Source organism: Heterodontus francisci, chromosome 22 (assembly GCF_036365525.1).
Source record: "Heterodontus francisci isolate sHetFra1 chromosome 22, sHetFra1.hap1, whole genome shotgun sequence".
NCBI lineage: Eukaryota > Metazoa > Chordata > Chondrichthyes > Heterodontiformes > Heterodontidae > Heterodontus > Heterodontus francisci.
Window position 1 is genome coordinate 14,433,560 of NC_090392.1, and position 24,532 is coordinate 14,458,091.

Consider the following 24,532-nt stretch of genomic DNA (forward strand, 5'->3'; position numbering starts at 1 on the left):
CAGTAACAAAGACATACACTGACACCAAGTAACACAGACACACACTGACACCCAGTAACAAAGACAGACACTGACACCAAGTCTCAAGACATACACTGATACCAAGTCACAAAGCCATACACTGATACCCAGTAACACAGACACACACTGACACCAAGTAACAACGACATACACTGTCACCAAGTAACAAAGACATACACTTACACCAAGTAACAAAGACATGCACTGACACGAAGTAACAAAGACATACATTTACACCAAGTAACAAAGAAAGACAATTACACCAAGAAACAAAGCCATAAACTTACACCAAGTATTTTGACATACACTGACACCAAGTAACAAAGACCTACACTGATACCCAGTAACACAGACACACACTTACACCAAGTAACAAAGACATACACTGACAACCAGTCACAAACACACACACTGACACCCAGTAACAACGACATACACTGACAACAAGTCACAAAGACATACACTGATACCCAGTAAAACAGACACACTTGCACCAAGTAACACAGACATACACTGACACCCAGTAACACAGACACACACTTACACCAAGTAACAAAGACATACACTGACACCCAGTAACAAAGACATACACTGACACGCAGTAACACAGACAGACACGGACACAATGTAACAAAGACACAGACTTACACCAAGTAACACAGACACACATTGACACCCAGTAACAAAGACACACACTTGCACCAAGTAACACAGACATACACTGACACCAAGTAACAAAGACATACACTGATACCCAGTAACACAGGCACACACTGGGGAGGGGGCACATTGGCGCAGTGGTTAGCAATGCAGCCTCACAGCTCCAGGGACCCGGGTTCGATTCTGGGTACTGCCTGTGCGGAGATTGCAAGTTCTCCCTGTGTCTGCGTGGGTTTCCTCCGGGTGCTCCGGTTTCCTCCCACATGCCAAAGACTTGCAGGTTGATAGGTTAATTGGCCATTACAAATTGCCGCTAGTATAGGTAGGTGGGAGGGAAATGTATAGGGACAGGTGGGGATGTGATAGGAATCCGGGATTAGTGTAGGCGTAGTATAAATGGGTGGTTGATGGTTGGCACAGACTCGGTGGGCCGAAGCGCCTGTTAAAGTGCTGTTTCCCTAAACTAAACTAAATACTGACACCAAGTAACACAGACACACACTGACACCCAGTAACAAAGACAGACACTGATACAATGTCACAAAGACATACACTGATGCCCAGTAACACAGACACACACTGACACCAAGTAACAAAGACATACACTGTCACCAAGTAACAAAGACATACACTTACACCAAGTAACAAAGACAGACAATTGCACCAAGTAACAAAGACATACAATTACACCAAGTATTTTGACATACACTGACACCAAGTAACAAAGACATCCACTGATACCCAATGATACAGACACACACTTACACCAAGTAACAAAGACATACACTGACAACAAGTCACAAAGACACACACTGACACCAAGTAACAAAGACATACACTGACACCAAGTCATAAATACATACATTGATACCCAGTAATACAGACACACACTTACACCAAGTAACACAGACATACACTGACACCCAGTAACACAGACACACACTTACACCAAGTCACAAAGACATACACTGACACCCAGTAACGGAGACATACACTGACACCCAGTAACACAGACACACACGGACACCAAGTAACAAAGACACAGACTTACACCAAGTAACACAGACACACACTGACACCCAGTAACACAGACACACAATTACACCAAGTAACACAGACATACACTGACACCAAGTAACAAAGACATACACTGATACCCAGTAACACAGACACACACTGACACCAAGTAACAAAGACAAACACTGATACCCAGTAACACAGGCACATACTGGGGGGGGGCACATTGGCGCAGTGGTTCGCACCGCAGCCTCACAGCTCCATGGACCCGGGTTCGATTATGGGTACTGCCTGTGCGGAGTTTGCAAGTTCTCCCTGTGTCTGCGTTGGTTTCCTCCGCGTGCTCCTGTTTCCTCCCACATGCCAAAGACTTGCAGGTTGATAGGTTAATTGGCCATCATAAATTGCCCCTAGTATAGGTAGGTGGTAGGGAAATATATAGGGACAGGTGGGGATGTGATAGGAATACGGGATTAATGTAGGATTAGTATAAATGGGTGGTTGATGGTCGGCACAGACTCGGTGGGCCGAAGGGCCTGGTAATTTTCTGTATCTCTAAACTAAACTAAATACTGACACCTAGTGTCACAGATACACACTGACACCCAGTAACACAAACAAACACACACTGACACCCAGTAACACAGACAAACACTGATAAACAGTAAAAAAGACATACACTGACACCAAGTCACAAAGACATACACTGATACCCAGTAACACAGACACACACTGACACCAAGTAACAAAGACAGACAATCACACCAAGTAACAAAGACACACACTTACACCAAGTATTTTGACACACACTGACACCAAGTAACACAGACATACACTGATACCCAGTAACACAGACACACACTTACACCAAGTAACAAAGACATACACTGACACCAAGTCACAAAGACACACACTGACACCCAGTAACAAAGACATGCACAGACACCCAGTAACACAGACACACACGGACACCAAGTGACAAAGACACAGACTTACACCAAGTAACACAGACACACACTGACACCCAGTAACATAGACACACACTGACACCAAGTAACACAGACATAAACTGACACCAAGCAACGAAGACACACACTGACACTCAGTAACAAAGACATACACTGACACCCAGTAACAAAGACATGCACAGACACCCAGTAACACAGACACACACGGACACCAAGTGACAAAGACACACACTTACACCAAGTAACACAGACATACACTGAAACCAAGTAACAAAGACACACACTGACACCCAGTAACAAAGACATACAATGATACCCAGTAACACAGGCACACACTTGGGGGGGGGGGCACATTGGCGCAGTGGTTAGCACCGTACCCTCACAGCTCCAGGGAACCGTTTTCGATTCTGGGTACTGCCTGTGCGGAGTTTGCAAGTTCTCCTTGTGTCTGCGTGGGTTTCCTCCGGGTGCTCCGGTTTCCTCCCACATGCCAAAGACTTGCAGGTTGATAGGTTACTTGGCCATCATAAATTGCCCCTAGTATAGGTAGGTGGCAGGGAAATATATAGGGACAGGTGGGGATGTGATAGGAATACGGGATTAGTGTAGGATTAGTATAAATGGGTGGTTGATTGTCGGCACAGACTCGGTGGGCCGAAGGGCCGGTGAAAGTGCTGTATCTCTAAACTAAACTAAATACTGACACCTAGTGTCACAGATACACACTGACACCCAGTAACACAAACAAACACACACTGACACCCAGTAACACAGAGAAACACTGATATACTGTAACAAAGACATACACTGACACCAAGTAACACAGACACACACTGACACCCAGTAACAAAGACATACACTGAAACCAAGTCACAAAGACATACACTGATACCCAGTAACACAGACACACACTGACACCAAATAACAAAGACATACACTGACACCAAGTAACAAAGACTTACACTTACACCAAGTAACAAAGACAGACAATTACACCAAGTAACAAAGACATACACTTACACCAAGTATTTTGACATACACTGACACCAAGTCACAAAGACATACACTGACACCCAGTAACAAAGACATACACTGATACCAAGTCACAAAGACATACACTGATACCCAGTAACACAGACACACACTGACACCAAGTAACAAAGACATACACTGACACCAAGTCACAAAGACTTACACTTACACCAAGTAACAAAGACATACACTGACACCAAGTCACAAAGACATACACTGATACTCAGTAACACAGACACACACTTACACCAAGTAACACAGACATACACTGACACCCAGTAACACAGACACACACTTACACCAAGTAACAAAGACATACACTGACACCCAGTTACAAAGACATACACTGACACCCAGTAACACAGACACACCCGGACACCTAGTAACAAAGACACACACTGACACCCAGTAACAAAGACATACAATGATACCCAGTAACACAGGCACACACTTGGGGGGGGGGGCACATTGGCGCAGTGGTTAGCACCGTACCCTCACAGCTCCAGGGACCCGGGATCGATTCTGGTTACTGTCTGTGCGGAGTTTGCAAGTTCTCCCTGTGTCTGCGTGGGTTTCCTCCGTGTGCTCCGGTTTCCTCCCACATGCCAAAGACTTGCAGGTTGGTAGGTTAATTGGCCATCATAAATTGCCCCTAGTATAGGTAGGTGGTAGGGAAATATATAGGGACAGGTGGGGATGTGATAGGAATCCGGGATTAGTGTAGGATTAGTATAAATGGGTGGTTGATGGTCGGCACAGACTCGGTGGGCCGAAGGGCCTGTGAAAGTGCTGCATCTCTAAACTAAACTAAATACTGACACCTAGTGTCACAGATACACACTGACACCCAGTGACACAAACAAACACACACTGACACCCAGTAACACAGAGACACACTGATAAACAGTAACAAAGACATACACTGACACCAAGTAACACAGACACACACTGACACCCAGTAACAAAGACATGCACTGACACCAATTCACAAAGACATACACTGATACCCAGTAACACAGACACACACTGACACCAAGTAACAAAGACATGCACTGACACGAAGTAACAAAGACATACATTTACACCAAGTAACAAAGACAGACAATTACACCAAGAAACAAAGCCATAAACTTACACCAAGTATTTTGACATAAACTGACACCAAGTAACAAAGACATACACTGATACCCAGTAACACAGACACACACTTACACCAAGTAACAAAGACATACACTGACACCAAGTCACAAACACACACACTGACACCCAGTAACAAAGACATACACTGACACCAAGTCACAAAGACATACACAGATACCCAGTAAAACAGACACACTTGCACCAAGTAACACAGACATACACTGACACCCAGTAACACAGACACACACTTACACGAAGTAACAAAGACATACACTGACACCCAGTAACAAAGACATACACTGACACCCAGTAACACAGACACACACGGACACAAAGTAACAAAGACACAGACTTACACCAAGTAACACAGACACACATTGACACCCAGTAACAAAGACACACACTTGCACCCAGTAAAAAAGAAATACACTGACACCAAGTAACAAAGACAGACACTTACAGCAAGAAACAAAGACACACACTTACACCAAGTAACACAGACATACACTGACACCAAGTAACAAAGACAGAAAATTACACCAAGTATCAAAGACATACACTTACACCAAGTATTTGGACATGCACTGACATCAAGTAACAAAGGCATGCACTGATACCCAGTAACACAGATACACACTGGGCGGCACAGTGGCGCACTGGTTAGCACTGCAGCCTCACAGCTCCAGGGACCCGGCATCGATTCTGGGTACTGTCTGTGCGGAGTTTGCAAGTTCTCCCTGTGTCTGCGTGGGTTTCCTCCGTGTGCTCCGGTTTCCTCCCACATGCCAAAGACTTGCAGGTTGGTAGGTTAATTGGCCATCATAAATTGCCCCTAGTATAGGTAGGTGGTAGGGAAATATATAGGGACAGGTGGGGATGAGATAGGAATCCGGGATTAGTGTAGGATTAGTATAAATGGGTGGTTGATGGTCGGCACAGACTCGGTGGGCCGAAGGGCCTGTGAAAGTGCTGCATCTCTAAACTAAACTAAATACTGACACCTAGTGTCACAGATACACACTGACACCCAGTAACACAGAGACACACTGATAAACAGTAACAAAGACATACACTGACACCAAGTAACACAGACACACACTGGCACCCAGTAACAAAGACATGCACTGACACCAATTCACAAAGACATACACTGATACCCAGTAACACAGACACACACTGACACCAAATAACAAAGACATGCACTGACACGAAGTAACAAAGACATCCATTTACACCAAGTAACAAAGACAGACAATTACACCAAGAAACAAAGCCATAAACTGACACCAAGTATTTTGACACACACTGACACCAAGTAACACAGACATACACTGATACCCAGTAACACAGACACACACTTACACCAAGTAACAAAGACATACACTGACACCAAGTCACAAAGACACACACTGACACCCAGTAACAAAGACATGCACAGACACCCAGTAACACAGACACACACGGACACCAAGTGACAAAGACACAGACTTACACCAAGTAACACAGACACACACTGACACCCAGTAACATAGACACACACTGACACCAAGTAACACAGACATAAACTGACACCAAGCAACGAAGACACACACTGACACTCAGTAACAAAGACATACACTGACACCCAGTAACAAAGACATGCACAGACACCCAGTAACACAGACACACACGGACACCAAGTGACAAAGAGACACACTTACACCAAGTAACACAGACATACACTGAAACCAAGTAACAAAGACACACACTGACACCCAGTAACAAAGACATACAATGATACCCAGTAACACAGGCACACACTTGGGGGGGGGGGGCACATTGGCGCAGTGGTTAGCACCGTACCCTCACAGCTCCAGGGAACCGTTTTCGATTCTGGGTACTGCCTGTGCGGAGTTTGCAAGTTCTCCTTGTGTCTGCGTGGGTTTCCTCCGGGTGCTCCGGTTTCCTCCCACATGCCAAAGACTTGCAGGTTGATAGGTTACTTGGCCATCATAAATTGCCCCTAGTATAGGTAGGTGGCAGGGAAATATATAGGGACAGGTGGGGATGTGATAGGAATACGGGATTAGTGTAGGATTAGTATAAATGGGTGGTTGATTGTCGGCACAGACTCGGTGGGCCGAAGGGCCGGTGAAAGTGCTGTATCTCTAAACTAAACTAAATACTGACACCTAGTGTCACAGATACACACTGACACCCAGTAACACAAACAAACACACACTGACACCCAGTAACACAGAGAAACACTGATATACTGTAACAAAGACATACACTGACACCAAGTAACACAGACACACACTGACACCCAGTAACAAAGACATACACTGAAACCAAGTCACAAAGACATACACTGATACCCAGTAACACAGACACACACTGACACCAAATAACAAAGACATACACTGACACCAAGTAACAAAGACTTACACTTACACCAAGTAACAAAGACAGACAATTACACCAAGTAACAAAGACATACACTTACACCAAGTATTTTGACATACACTGACACCAAGTCACAAAGACATACACTGACACCCAGTAACAAAGACATACACTGATACCAAGTCACAAAGACATACACTGATACCCAGTAACACAGACACACACTGACACCAAGTAACAAAGACATACACTGACACCAAGTCACAAAGACTTACACTTACACCAAGTAACAAAGACATACACTGACACCAAGTCACAAAGACATACACTGATACTCAGTAACACAGACACACACTTACACCAAGTAACACAGACATACACTGACACCCAGTAACACAGACACACACTTACACCAAGTAACAAAGACATACACTGACACCCAGTTACAAAGACATACACTGACACCCAGTAACACAGACACACCCGGACACCTAGTAACAAAGACACACACTTACACCAAGTAACACAGACACACACTGACACCCAGTAACACACACTGATACACAGTAACAAAGACATACACTGACAACCAGGAACAAAGACACACACTTACACCAAGTAACAAAGACATACACAGACACCAAGTAACAATGACACACACTTACACCAAGTAACAAAGACACGCACTGATACCAAGTAACACAGACATACACTGACACCAAGTAACAAAGACAGACAATTGCACCAAGTAAAAACGACATACACTTACAGCAAGTATTTTGACATACACTCACACCAAGTAACAAAGACATACACTGACACCAAGTCACAAAGACATACACTGACACCAAGTCACAAAGACATACACTGACACCCAGTAACACAGACACACACTTACACCAAGTCACAAAGACGTACACTGACACCCAGTAACACAGACACACACGGACACCAAGTAACTAAGACACACACTTACACCAAGTAACACAGACACACACTGACACCCAGTAACACAGACACACACTTACACCAAGTAACAAAGACATGCACTGACACCCAGTAACAAAGACCCACACTTACAGCAAGTAACAAAGACATACACTGACACCCAGTAACAAAGACATACACTGACACCCAGTAACACAGACACACATGGACACCAAGTAACACAGACACACACTGACACCCGGTAACACAAACAAACACACTGACACCCAGTGACACAGACACACACTGACACCCAGTATCAAAGACATACACTGACACCCAGTAACACAGACACACACTGACACCAAGTAACAAAGAAATACACTGACACCCAGTAACAAAGACACACACTTACACCAAGTAACAACGACACACACTGACACCCAGTAACACAGACAAACACTGATAAACAGTAACAAAGACATACACTGACACCAAGTAACACAGACACACACTGACACCCAGTAACAAAGACATACACTGACACCAAGTCACAAAGACATACACTGATACCCAGTAACACAGACACACACTGACACCAAGTAACAAAGACAGACAATTACACCAAGTAACAAAGACACACATTTACACCAAGTATTTTGACATACACTGACACCAAGTAACACAGACATACACTGATACCCAGTAACACAGACACACACTTACACCAAGTAACAAAGACATACATGGACACCAAGTCACAAAGACACACACTGACACCCAGTAACAAAGACATGCACAGACACCCAGTAACACAAACAAACACACACTGACACCCAGTAACACAGACAAACACTGATAAACAGTAACAAAGACATACACAGACACCAAGTAACACAGACAGACACTGACACCCAGTAACAAAGACATGCACTGACACCAAGTCACAAAGACATACACTGATACCCAGTAACACAGACACACACTGTCACCAAGTAACAAAGACAGACAATTACACCAAGTGACAAAGACATGCACTGACACCAAGTCACAAAGACATACACTGATACCCAGTAACACAGACACACACTTACACCAAGTAACAAAGACTTACACTGACACCAAGTAACAAAGACAGACAATTACACCAAGTAACAAAGACATACACTTACACCAAGTATTTTGACATACACTCACACCAAGTAACAAAGACATACACTGACACCAAGTCACAAAGACATACACTGACACCAAGTCACAAAGACATACACTGACACCCAGTAACACAGACACACACTTACACCAAGTCACAAAGACGTACACTGACACCCAGTAACACAGACACACACGGACACCAAGTAACTAAGACACACACTTACACCAAGTAACACAGACACACACTGACACCCAGTAACACAGACACACACTTACACCAAGTAACAAAGACATGCACTGACACCCAGTAACAAAGACCCACACTTACAGCAAGTAACAAAGACATACACTGACACCCAGTAACAAAGACATACACTGACACCCAGTAACACAGACACACATGGACACCAAGTAACACAGACACACACTAACACCCGGTAACACAAACAAACACACTGACACCCAGTGACACAGACACACACTGACACCCAGTATCAAAGACATACACTGACACCCAGTAACACAGACACACACTGACACCAAGTAACAAAGAAATACACTGACACCCAGTAACAAAGACACACACTTACACCAAGTAACAACGACACACACTGACACCCAGTAACACAGACAAACACTGATAAACAGTAACAAAGACATACACTGACACCAAGTAACACAGACACACACTGACACCCAGTAACAAAGACATACACTGACACCAAGTCACAAAGACATACACTGATACCCAGTAACACAGACACACACTGACACCAAGTAACAAAGACAGACAATTACACCAAGTAACAAAGACACACATTTACACCAAGTATTTTGACATACACTGACACCAAGTAACACAGACATACACTGATACCCAGTAACACAGACACACACTTACACCAAGTAACAAAGACATACATGGACACCAAGTCACAAAGACACACACTGACACCCAGTAACAAAGACATGCACAGACACCCAGTAACACAAACAAACACACACTGACACCCAGTAACACAGACAAACACTGATAAACAGTAACAAAGACATACACAGACACCAAGTAACACAGACAGACACTGACACCCAGTAACAAAGACATGCACTGACACCAAGTCACAAAGACATACACTGATACCCAGTAACACAGACACACACTGTCACCAAGTAACAAAGACAGACAATTACACCAAGTGACAAAGACATGCACTGACACCAAGTCACAAAGACATACACTGATACCCAGTAACACAGACACACACTTACACCAAGTAACAAAGACTTACACTGACACCAAGTAACAAAGACAGACAATTACACCAAGTAACAAAGACATACACTTACACCAAGTATTTTGACATACACTGACACCAAGTCACAAACACATACACTGACACCCAGTAACAAAGACATACACTGATACCAAGTCACAAAGACATACACTGATACCCAGTAACACAGACACACACTGACACCAAGTAACAAAGACATACACTGACACCAAGTCACAAAGACTTACACTTACACCAAGTAACAAAGACATACACTGACACCAAGTCACAAAGACATACACTGATACTCAGTAACACAGACACACACTTACACCAAGTAACACAGACATACACTGACACCCAGGAACACAGACACACACTTACACCAAGTAACAAAGACATACACTGACACCCAGTTACAAAGACATGCACTGACACCCAGTAACACAGACACACACGGACACCTAGTAACAAAGACACACACTTACACCAAGTAACACAGACACACACTGACACCCAGTAACACACACTGATACACAGTAACAAAGACATACACTGACACCCAGGAACAAAGACACACACTGACACCAAGTAACAAAGACACACACTTACACCAAGTAACAAAGACATACACTGACACCAAGTAACAATGACACACACTTACACCAAGTAACAAAGACACGCACTTATACCAAGTAACACAGACATACACTGACACCAAGTCACAAAGACATGCACTGACACCCAGTAACACAGACACACACTTACACCAAGTCACAAAGACGTACACTGACACCCAGTAACACAGACACACACGGACACCAAGTAACTAAGACACACACTTACACCAAGTAACACAGACACACACTGACACCCAGTAACACAGACACACACTTACACCAAGTAACAAAGACATGCACTGACACCCAGTAACAAAGACCCACACTTACAGCAAGTAACAAAGACATACACTGACACCCAGTAACAAAGACATACACTGACACCCAGTAACACAGACACTCATGGACACCAAGTAACACAGACACACACTGACACCCGGTAACACAAACAAACACACTGACACCCAGTGACACAGACACACACTGACACCCAGCATCAAAGACATACACTGACACCCAGTAACACAGACACACACTGACACCAAGTAACAAAGAAATACACTGACACCCAGTAACAAAGACACACACTTACACCAAGTAACAACGACACACACTGACACACAGTAACAAAGACATGCACAGAAACCCAGTAACACAAACAAACACACACTGACACCCAGAACACAGACATGCACTGACACCAAGTCACAAAGACATACACTGATACCCAGTAACACAGACACACACTGACACCAAGTAACAAAGACAGACAATTACACCAAGTAACAAAGACACACACTTACACCAAGTATTTTGACATACACTGACACCAAGTAACACAGACATACACTGATACCCAGTAACACAGACGCACACTTACACCAAGTAACAAAGACATACACTGACACCAAGTCACAAAGACACACACAGACACCCAGTAACACAGACACACACGGACACCAAGTGACAAAGACACAGACTTACACCAAGTAACACAGACACACACTGACACCCAGTAACATAGAAATACGCTGACACCCAGTAACACAGACACACACGGACACCAAGTAACTAAGACACACACTTACACCAAGTAGCACAGACACAGACTGACACCCAGTAACACAGACACACACTTACACCAAGTAACAAAGACATGCAATGACACCCAGTAACAAAGACCCACACTTACAGCAAGTAACAAAGACATACACTGACACCCAGTAACAAAGACATACACTGACACCCAGTAACACAGACACACATGGACACCAAGTAACACAGACACACACTGACACCCGGTAACACAAACAAACACACTGACACCCAGTGACACATACACACACTGTCACCCAGTATCAAAGACATACACTGACACCCAGTAACACAGACACACACTGACACCAAGTAACAAAGAAATACACTGACACCCAGTAACAAAGACACACACTTACACCAAGTAACAACGACACACACTGACACCCAGTAACACAGACAAACACTGATAAACAGTAACAAAGACATACACTGACACCAGGTAACACAGACACACACTGACACCCAGTAACAAAGACATACACTGACACCAAGTCACAAAGACATACACTGATACCCAGTAACACAGACACACACTGACACCAAGTAACAAAGACAGACAATTACACCAAGTAACAAAGACACACACTTACACCAAGTATTTTGACATACACTGACACCAAGTAACACAGACATACACTGATACCCAGTAACACAGACACACACTTACACCAAGTAACAAAGACATACACGGACACCAAGTCACAAAGAGACACACTGACACCCAGTAACAAAGACATGCACAGACACCCAGTAACACAAACAAACACACACTGACACCCAGTAACACAGACAAACACTGATAAACAGTAACAAAGACATACACTGACACCAAGTAACACGGACACACACTGACACCCAGTAACAAAGACATGCACTGACACCAAGTCACAAAGACATACACTGATACCCAGTAAGACAGACACACACTGACACCAAGTAACAAAGACAGACAATTACACCAAGTAACAAAGACACACACTTACACCAAGTATTTTGACATACGCTGACACCAAGTAACACAGACATACACTGATACCCAGTAACACAGACACACACTTACACCAAGTAACAAAGACTTACACTTACACCAAGTAACAAAGACAGACAATTACACCAAGTAACAAAGACATATACTTACACCAAGTATTTTGACATACACTGACACCAAGTCACAAAGACATACACTGACACCCAGTAACAAAGACATACACTGATACCAAGTCACAAAGACAATCACTGATACCCAGTAACACAGACACACACTGACACCAAGTAACAAAGACATACACTGACACCAAGTCACAAAGACTTACACTTACACCAAGTAACAAAGACATACACTGACACCAAGTCACAAAGACACACACTGATACTCAGTAACACAGACACACACTTACACCAAGTAACACAGACATACACTGACACCCAGTAGCACAGACACACACTTACACCAAGTAACAAAGCCATACACTGACACCCATTTACAAAGACATACACTGACACCCAGTAACACAGACACACACGGACACCTAGTAACAAAGACACACACTTACACCAAGTAACACAGACACACACTGACACCCAGTAACACACACTGATACACAGTAACAAAGACATACACTGACACCCAGGAACAAAGAAACACACTGACACCAAGTAACAAAGACACACACTTACACCAAGTAACAAAGACATACACTGACACCAAGTAACAATGACACACACTTACACCAAGTAACAAAGACACGCACTTATACCAAGTAACACAGACATACACTGACACCAAGTATCAAAGACAGACAACTGCACCAAGTAATAAAGACATACACTTACAGCAAGTATTTTGACATACACTGAAACCAAGTCACAAAGACATACACTGACACCAATTCACAAAGACATACACTGACACCCAGTAACAAAGACACACACTTACACCAAGTAACAAAGACGTACACTGAAACCCAGTAACACAGACACACACGGACACCAAGTAACTAAGACACACACTTACACCAAGTAACACAGACACACACTGACACCCAGTAACACAGACTCACACTTACACCAAGTAACAAAGACATGCACTGACACCCAGTAACAAAGACCCACACTTACAGCAAGTAACAAAGACATACACTGACACCCAGTAACAAAGACATACACTGACACCAATTCACAAAGACATACACTGACACCCAGTAACAAAGACACACACTTACACCAAGTAACAAAGACGTACACTGAAACCCAGTAACACAGACACACACGGACACCAAGTAACTAAGACACACACTTACACCAAGTAACACAGACACACACTGACACCCAGTAACACAGACTCACACTTACACCAAGTAACAAAGACATGCACTGACACCCAGTAACAAAGACCCACACTTACAGCAAGTAACAAAGACATACACTGACACCCAGTAACAAAGACATACACTGACACCCAGTAACACAGACACACATGGACACCAAGTAACACAGACACACACTGACACCCGGTAACACAAACAAACACACTGACACCCAGTGACACAGACACACACTGACACCCAGTATCAAAGACATACACTGACACCCAGTAACACAGACACACACTGACACCAAGTAACAAAGAAATACACTGACACCCAGTAACAAAGACACACACTTACACCAAGTAACAACGACACACACTGACACCCAGTAACAAAGACATGCACAGACACCCAGTAACACAAACAAACACACACTGACACCCAGTAACACAGACAAACACTGATAAACAGTAACAAAGACATACACTGACACCAAGTAACACAGACACACACTGACACCCAGTAACAAAGACATGCACTGACACCAAGTCACAAAGACATACACTGATAACCAGTTTCACAGACACACTCTGACACCAAGTAACAAAGACAGACAATTACACCAAGTAACAAAGACACACACTGACACCAAGTATTTTGACATACACTGACACCAAGTAACACAGACATACACTGATACCCAGTAACACAGACGCACACTTACACCAAGTAACAAAGACATACACTGACACCAAGTCACAAAGACACACACAGACACCCAGTAACACAGACACACACGGACACCAAGTGACAAAGACACAGACTTACACCAAGTAACACAGACACACACTGACACCCAGTAACATAGACACACACTGACACCAAGTAACACAGACAGACACTGACACCAAGCAACGAAGACACACACTGACACTCAGTAACAAAGACATGCACTGACACCCAGTAACAAAGACATGCACAGACACCCAGTAACACAGACACGCACGGACACCAAGTGACAAAGACACACACTTACACCAAGTAACACAGACATTCACTGAAAACAAGTAACAAAGACACACACTGACACCCAGTAACAAAGACATACACTGATACCCAGTAACACAGGCACACACTTGGGGGGGGGGGGGGGCAAATTGGCGCAGTGGTGAGCACCGTACCCTCACAGCTCCAGGGACCCGTTTTCGATTCTGGGTACTGCCTGTGCGGAGTTTGCAAGTTCTCCCTGTGTCTGCGTGGGTTTCCTCCGGGTGCTCCGGTTTCCTCCCACATGCCAAAGACTTGCAGGTTGATAAGTTACTTGGCCATCATAAATTGCCCCTAGTATAGGTAGGTGGCAGGGAAATATATCGGGACAGGTGGGGATGTGATAGGAATACGGGATTAGTGTAGGATTAGTATAAATGGGTGGTTGATTGTCGGCACAGACTCGGTGGGCCGAAGTGCCGGTGAAAGTGCTGTATCTCTAAACTAAACTAAATACTGACACCTAGTGTCACAGATACACACTGACACACAGTAACACAAACAAACACACACTGACACCCAGTAACACAGAGAAACACTGATAAACAGTAACAAAGACATACACTGACACCAAGTAACACAGACACACACTGACACCCAGTAACAAAGACATACACTGATACCAAGTCACAAAGACATACACTGACACCCAGTAACACAGACACACACTGACACCAAGTAACAAAGACATACACTGACACCAAGTAACAAAGACTTACACTTACACCAAGTAACAAAGACAGACAATTACACCAAGTAACAAAGACATACACTTACACCAAGTATTTTGACATACACTGACACCAAGTCACAAAGACATACACTGACACCCAGTAACAAAGACATACACTGACACCAACTAACACAGACATACACTGATACCCAGTAACACAGACACACACTTACACCAAGTAACAAAGACATACACGGACACCAATTCACAAAGACACACAATAACACCCAGTAACAAAGACATGCACAGACACCCAGTAACACAAACAAACACACACTGACACCCAGTAACACAGACAAACACTGATAAACAGTAACAAAGACATACACTGACACCAACTAACACAGACACACACTGACACCCAGTAACAAAGACATGCACTGACACCAAGTCACAAAGACATACACTGATACCCAGTAACACAGACACACACTGACACCAAGTAACAAAGACAGACAATTACACCAAGTAACAAAGACACACACTTACACCAAGTATTTTGACATACACTGACACCAAGTAACACAGACATACACTGATACCCAGTAACACAGACACACACTTACACCAAGTAACAAAGACTTACACTTACACCAAGTTACAAAGACAGACAATTACACCAAGTAACAAAGACATACACTTACACCAAGTATTTTGACATACACTGACACCAAGTCACAAAGACATACACTGACACCCAGTAACAAAGACATACACTGATACCAAGTCACAAAGACATACACTGATACCCAGTAACACAGACACACACTGACACCAAGTAACAAAGACATACACTGACACCAAGTCACAAAAACTTACACTGATACTCAGTAACACAGACACACACTTATACCAAGTAACACAGACATACACTGACACCCAGGAACACAGACACACACTTACACCAAGTAACAAAGACATACACTGACACCCAGTTACAAAGACATACACTGACACCCAGTAACACAGACACACACGGACACCAAGTAACAAAGACACACACTTACACCAAGTACACAGACACACACTGACACCCAGTAACACACACTGATACACAGTAACAAAGACATACACTGACACCCAGGAACAAAGACACACACTGACACCAAGTAACAAAGACACACACTTACACCAAGTAACAAAGACATACACTGACACCAAGTAACAATGACACACACTTACACCAAGTAACAAAGAAACGCACTTATACCAAGTAACACAGACATACACTGACACCAAGTAACAAAGACAGACAATTGCACCAAGTAAAAAAGACATACACTTACAGCAAGTATTTTGACATACACTGACACCAAGTCACAAAGACATACACTGACACCCAGTAACACAGACACACACTTACACCAAGTAACAAAGACGTACACTGACACCCAGTAACACAGACACACACGGACACCAAGTACCTAAGACACACACTTACACCAAGTAACACAGGCACACACTGACACCCAGTAACACAGACACACACTTACACCAAGTAACAAAGACATGCACTGACACCCAGTAACAAAGACCCACACTTACAGCAAGTAACAAAGACATACACTGACACCCAGTAACAAAGACATACACTTTCACCCAGTAACACAGACACACATGGACACCAAGTAACACAGACACACACTGACACCCGGTAACACAAACAAACACACTGACACCCAGTGACACAGACACACACTGACACCCAGTATCAAAGACATACACTGACACCCAGTAACACAGACACACACTGACACCAAGTAACAAAGAAATACACTGACACCCAGTAACAAAGACACACGCTTACACCAAGTAACAACGACACACACTGACACCCAGTAACAAAGACATGCACAGACACCCAGTAACACAAACAAACACACACTGACACCCAGTAACACAGACAAACACTGATAAACAGTAACAAAGACATACACTGACACCAAGTAACACAGACACACACTGACACCCAGTAACAAAGACATGCACTGACACAAAGTCACAAAGACATACACTGATACCCAGTAACACAGACACACACTGACACCAAGTATTTTGACATACACTGACACCAAGTAACACAGACATACACTGATACCCAGTAACACAGACGCACACTTACACCAAGTAACAAAGACATACACTGACACCAAGTCACAAAGACACACACAGACACCCAGTAACACAGACACACACGGACACCAATTGACAAAGACACAGACTTACACCAAGTAACACAGACACACACTGACACCCAGTAACATAGACATACACTGACACCCAGTAACACAGACACACACGGACACCAAGTAATTAAGACACACACTTACACCAAGTAACACAGACACACACTGACACCCAGTAACACAGACACACACTTACACCAAGTAACAAAGACATGCACTGACACCCAGTAACAAAGACCCACACTTACAGCAAGTAACAAAGACATACACTGACACCCAGTAACAAAGACATACACTGACACCCAGTAACACAGACACACATGGACACCAAGTAACACAGACACACACTGACACCCGGTAACACAAACAAACACACTGACACCCAGTGACACAGACACACACTGTCACCCAGTATCAAAGACATACACTGACACCCAGTAACACAGACACACACTGACACCAAGTAACAAAGAAATACACTGACACCCAGTAACAAAGACACACACTTACACCAAGTAACAACGACACACACTGAAACCCAGTAACACAGACAAACACTGATAAACAGTAACAAAGACATACACTGACACCAAGTAACACAGACACACACTGACACCCAGTAACAAAGACATACACTGACACCAAGTCACAAAGACATACACTGATACCCAGTAACACAGACACACACTGACACCAAGTAACAAAGACAGACAATTACACCAAGTAACAAAGACACACACTTACACCAAGTATTTTGACATACACTGACACCAAGTAACACAGACATACACTGATACCCAGTAACACAGACACACACTTACACCAAGTAACAAAGACATACACGGACACAAAGTCACAAAGAGACACACTGACACACAGTAACAAAGACATGCACAGACACCCAGTAACACAAACAAACACACACTGACACCCAATAACACAGACAAACACTGATAAACAGTAACAAAGACATACACTGACACCAAGTAACACGGACACACACTGACACCCAGTAACAAAGACATGCACTGACACCAAGTCACAAAGACATACACTGATACCCAGTAAGACAGACACACACTGACACCAAGTAACAAAGACAGACAATTACACCAAGTAACAAAGACACACACTTACACCAAGTATTTTGACATACACTGACACCAAGTAACACAGACATACACTGATACCCAGTAACACAGACACACACTTACACCAAGTAACAAAGACTTACACTTACACCAAGTAACAAAGACAGACAATTACACCAAGTAACAAAGACATATACTTACACCAAGTATTTTGACATACACTGACACCAAGTCACAAAGACATACACTTACACCCAGTAACAAAGACATACACTGATACCAAGTCACAAAGATATACACTGATACCCAGTAACACAGACACAAACTGACACCAAGTAACAAAGACATACACTGACACCAAGTCACAAAGTCTTACACTTACACCAAGTAACAAAGACATACACTGACACCAAGTCACAAAGACATACACTGATACTCAGTAACACAGACACACACTTACACCAAGTAACACAGACATACACTGACACCCAGTAGCACAGACACACACTTACACAAAGTAACAAAGACATACACTGACAACCAGTTACAAAGACATACACTGACACCCAGTAACAAAGACATACACTGACACCCAGTAACACAGACACACATGGACACCAAGTAACACAGACACACACTGACACCCGGTAACACAAACAAACACACTGACACCCAGTGACACAGACACACACTGACACCCAGTATCAAAGACATACACTGACACCCAGTAACACAGACACACACTGACACCAAGTAACAAAGAAATACACTGACACCCAGTAACAAAGACACACGCTTACACCAAGTAACAACGACACACACTGACACCCAGTAACAAAGACATGCACAGACACCCAGTAACACAAACAAACACACACTGACACCCAGTAACACAGACAAACACTGATAAACAGTAACAAAGACATACACTGACACCCAGTAACACAGACACACACTGACACCCAGTAACAAAGACATGCACTGACACCAAGTCACAAAGACATACACTGATACCCAGTAACACAGACACACACTGACACCAAGTATTTTGACATACACTGACACCAAGTAACACAGACATACACTGATACCCAGTAACACAGACGCACACTTACACCAAGTAACAAAGACATACACTGACACCAAGTCACAAAGACACACACAGACACCCAGTAACACAGACACACACGGACACCAAGTGACAAAGACACAGACTTACACCAAGTAACACAGACATACACTGACACCCAGTAGCACAGACACACACTTACACAAAGTAACAAAGACATACACTGACACCCAGTTACAAAGACATACACTGACACCCAGTAACAAAGACATACACTGACACCCAGTAACACAGACACACATGGACACCAAGTAACACAGACACACACTGACACCCGGTAACACAAACAAACACACTGACACCCAGTGACACAGACACACACTGACACCCAGTATCAAAGACATACACTGACACCCAGTAACACAGACACACACTGACACCAAGTAACAAAGAAATACACTGACACCCAGTAACAAAGACACACGCTTACACCAAGTAACAACGACACACACTGACACCCAGCAACAAAGACATGCACAGACACCCAGTAACACAAACAAACACACACTGACACCCAGTAACACAGACAAACACTGATAAACAGTAACAAAGACGTACACTGACACCAAGTAACACAGACACACACTGACACCCAGTAACAAAGACATGCACTGACACCAAGTCACAAAGACATACACTGATACCCAGTAACACAGACACACACTGACACCAAGTATTTTGACATACACTGACACCAAGTAACACAGACATACACTGATACCCAGTAACACAGACGCACACTTACACCAAGTAACAAAGACATACACTGACACCAAGTCACAAAGACACACACAGACACCCAGTAACACAGACACACACGGACACCAAGTGACAAAGACACAGACTTACACCAAGTAACACAGACATACACTGACACCCAGTAGCACAGACACACACTTACACAAAGTAACAAAGACATACACTGACACCCAGTTACAAAGACATACACTGACACCCAGTAACAAAGACATACACTGACACCCAGTAACACAGACACACATGGACACCAAGTAACACAGACACACACTGACACCCGGTAACACAAACAAACACACTGACACCCAGTGACACAGACACACACTGACACCCAGTATCAAAGACATACACTGACACCCAGTAACACAGACACACACTGACACCAAGTAACAAAGAAATACACTGACACCCAGTAACAAAGACACACGCTTACACCAAGTAACAACGACACACACTGACACCCAGCAACAAAGACATGCACAGACACCCAGTAACACAAACAAACACACACTGACACCCAGTAACACAGACAAACACTGATAAACAGTAACAAAGACGTACACTGACACCAAGTAACACAGACACACACTGACACCCAGTAACAAAGACATGCACTGACACCAAGTCACAAAGACATACACTGATACCCAGTAACACAGACACACACTGACACCAAGTATTTTGACATACACTGACACCAAGTAACACAGACATACACTGATACCCAGTAACACAGACGCACACTTACACCAAGTCACAAAGACATACACTGACACCAAGTCACAAAGACACACACAGACACCCAGTAACACAGACACACACGGACACCAAGTGACAAAGACACAGACTTACACTAAGTAACACAGACACACACTGACACCCAGTAACATAGACATACACTGACACCCAGTAACACAGACACACACGGACACCAAGTAATTAAGACACACACTTACACCAAGTAACACAGACACACACTGACACCCAGTAACACAGACACACACTTACACCAAGTAACGAAGACATGCACTGACACCCAGTAACAAAGACCCACACTTACAGCAAGTAACAAAGACATACACTGACACCCAGTAACAAAGACATACACTGACACCCAGTAACACAGACACACATGGACACCAAGTAACACAGACACACACTGACACCCGGTAACACAAACAAACACACTGACACCCAGTGACACAGACACACACTGTCACCCAGTATCAAAGACATACACTGACACCCAGTAACAAAGACACACACTGACACCAAGTCACAAAGAAATACACTGACACCCAGTAACAAAGACACACACTTACACCAAGTAACAACGACACACACTGAAACCCAGTAACACAGACAAACACTGATAAACAGTAACAAAGACATACACTGACACCAAGTAACACAGACACACACTGACACCCAGTAACAAAGACATACACCTACACCAAGTCACAAAGACATACACTGATACCCAGTAACACAGACACACACTGACACCAAGTAACAAAGACAGACAATTACACCAAGTAACAAAGACACACACTTACACCAAGTATTTTGACATACACTGATACCCAGTAACACAGACACACACTTACACCAAGTAACAAAGACATACACGGACACAAAGTCACAAAGAGACACACTGACACACAGTAACAAAGACATGCACAGACACCCAGTAACACAAACAAACACACACTGACACCCAGTAACACAGACAAACACTGATAAACAGTAACAAAGACATACACTGACACCAAGTAACACGGACACACACTGACACCCAGTAACAAAGACATGCACTGACACCAAGTCACAAAGACATACACTGATACCCAGTAAGACAGACACACACTGACACCAAGTAACAAAGACAGACAATTACACCAAGTAACAAAGACACACACTTACACCAAGTATTTTGACATACACTGACACCAAGTAACACAGACATACACTGATACCCAGTAACACAGACACACACTTACACCAAGTAACAAAGACTTACACTTAAACCAAGTAACAAAGACAGACAATTACACCAAGTAACAAAGACATATACTTACATCAAGTATTTTGACATACACTGACACCAAGTCACAAAGACATACACTTACACCCAGTAACAAAGACATACACTGATACCAAGTCACAAAGATATACACTGATACCCAGTAACACAGACACACACTGACACCAAGTAACAAAGACATACACTGACACCAAGTCACAAAGACATACACTGATACTCAGTAACACAGACACACACTTACACCAAGTAACAAAGACATACACTGACACCCAGTTACAAAGATATACACTGACACCCAGTAACACAGACACACACGGACACCTAGTAACAAAGACACACACTTACACCAAGTAACACAGACACACACTGACACCCAGTAACACACACTGATACACAGTAACAAAGACATACACTGACACCCAGGAACAAAGACACACACTGACACCAAGTAACAAAGACACACACTTACACAAAGTAACAAAGACATACACTGACACCAAGTAACAATGACACACACTTACACCAAGTAACAAAGACACGCACTTATACCAAGTAACACAGACATACACTGACACCAAGTAACAAAGACAGAGAATTGCACCAAGTAAAAAAGACATACACTTACAGCAAGTATTTTGACATACACTGACACCAAGTCACAAAGACATACACTGACACCAAGTCACAAAGACATACACTGACACCCAGTAACACAGACACACACTTACACCAAGTAACAAAGACGTACACTGACACCCAGTAACACAGACACACACGGACACCAAGTAACTAAGACACACACTTACACCAAGTAACACAGACACACACTGACACCCAGTAACACAGACACACACTTACACCAAGTAACAAAGACATGCACTGACACCCAGTAACAAAGACCCACACTTACAGCAAGTAACAAAGACATACACTGACACCC